The 1725-nt window shown below is 38.3% G+C and overlaps 1 non-coding gene across 1 annotated transcript; it reads left to right on the top strand.

Annotated features, from left to right (window-relative positions):
• Positions 1-1275: 1275 nt before the first annotated feature.
• Positions 1276-1382, top strand: LOC127679464 (U6 spliceosomal RNA). The gene has a single exon (XR_007976775.1). It is a non-coding gene; the product is annotated as a U6 spliceosomal RNA (small nuclear RNA).
• The last annotated feature ends 343 nt before the right edge of the window (positions 1383-1725 follow it).

Below are 1725 nucleotides of genomic sequence, written 5' to 3'. Positions count from 1 at the left end.
TTTGCAGTCCCTCAAAAGCAGAGTCCGAGAGAAATGCAAGAGAAAGGAAGAAAATCGGCAGAAGTTGCTACTGTGGGCATTTGGGGCTCTTCCTGTTGGGGATCCCTAAGGCACTGCTAGGAAGACTGCCTAAGAACTGACTCTAAGTAACAGAAGGCTGAGCCATTTATCTGTGGACTGTCATGCTTCACCGACTGAGGACTGCCCCATGGAGAGGGTTAGTGCTTCATGGTTCCTCAGGCTTATGATGGACAAGAATGTCTTAAGGCAGAGAAATGTAGAAAAATGCCACCAGAGCTATAGTTGAAGTGAGAATGGGCAAGGGGCTGTTGGACCAAGAACATGTGGTACAGTGTTCCAGGGGTACCAATCAATAGCAAGCACTTTTAACATTTTAGACATTCATTTCTAACTTGAAAATACATGTTTAGATGAGTTTTAGTGGTTACTCATTTACTAAAGGTGATATGAGAATCCTATGGGATTCCATAACTACACTAGAGCATAGCATTGGTAATCCGCCACCTCCCCCCCCCCTCTCTCTCTCCTGTCTATTTTATTTCTGACCAATATAGTACATTCACTAAACCAATACCAGTCCTATATGCTAGACCTCTAATTGTTATGCATATAGCAGTGAACTAAAGGAACAAAAATCTTTCAGCAATCTACCTAATAATAGCCTCCTTAACAACACCCCTCCCCAATAGTATTCTGGAGATACTGATAAGTGATCTGATGAAAATTTAAGCAATTGGGAAAATAGATGATGTGAGCAAAAAGGAACAATGCTATTTTAGCTTATTTATAGCTGTCATGAAAATATTGAATAACATACATAACATTGTAGAATATATCTAAAAGTGATAGAGATCAAATCCTATGTGTATTAAAGGTATATTCTTGAAAAAAGGAGGCCCTGAAGTCCAATTATAAATGATATTATTTCTGTATGACAAGAAAAACCAATGTTAGGGGGAGAATAATTAGGAAGTAGCAAGATAAGAACTACATACAGGCCAACTTGTGGTTTTCTTGTATAAATCGTGTATCTTTAAAACGTATCTTAATTTGATTCATTATAGTCTGTTACTAAAACTCCATGAACATATGCATAAAATGTCAAATACTATGGGTTTAGTTACACACATCAACCAAAAGCCTGTGTTCATTTTTATAGGCGCCAGCATTCCTGAGGATGTGTTGCCAATTTGCAGGTTTCCTTGCTCTTTAAGAAAGTACAGTATTGCCATTCCAGTTTAAAATGTCTTTAAGGTGCTAGCTTCGGCAGCACATATACTAAAATTGGAATGATACACAGAAGATTAGTATGGCCCCTATGCAAGGATGGCTTTCAAATTCATGAAGCATTCCATATTTTTGGGACCCATGGCTCCAGCTACATATATAGCAGAAGATAGCCATTTCAGACATCAATTAGAGGAGAGGCCATTGGTTCCATGAAGGCTTGATTCCCCAGAATAGGGGAATGCAAGTCAGGAAATTGGAGGGAAGAGGTAAGTAGGAGGAGGGAATGGGGTTTTCAGAGGTGTAAGAAGGAAAGGGGATACCATTTGAAATGTAAATAAAGCAAATATCTAATAAAAAAGAAAAAGAAAGAAAATGTCTTTAGCGGTTCAGGGATAAATTCAATCACTTTGTTTTTCTGCTCTTAGATAATTGCTGCAAGTATGGTTTTGACTAAATATGGAGCCTAGCATTTAC

Source organism: Apodemus sylvaticus, chromosome 2 (genome assembly GCF_947179515.1).
Source record: "Apodemus sylvaticus chromosome 2, mApoSyl1.1, whole genome shotgun sequence".
NCBI lineage: Eukaryota > Metazoa > Chordata > Mammalia > Rodentia > Muridae > Apodemus > Apodemus sylvaticus.
The sequence above is the reverse complement of the archived record's forward strand: the minus strand, read 5'-3'. Positions and strand labels throughout refer to the sequence as shown.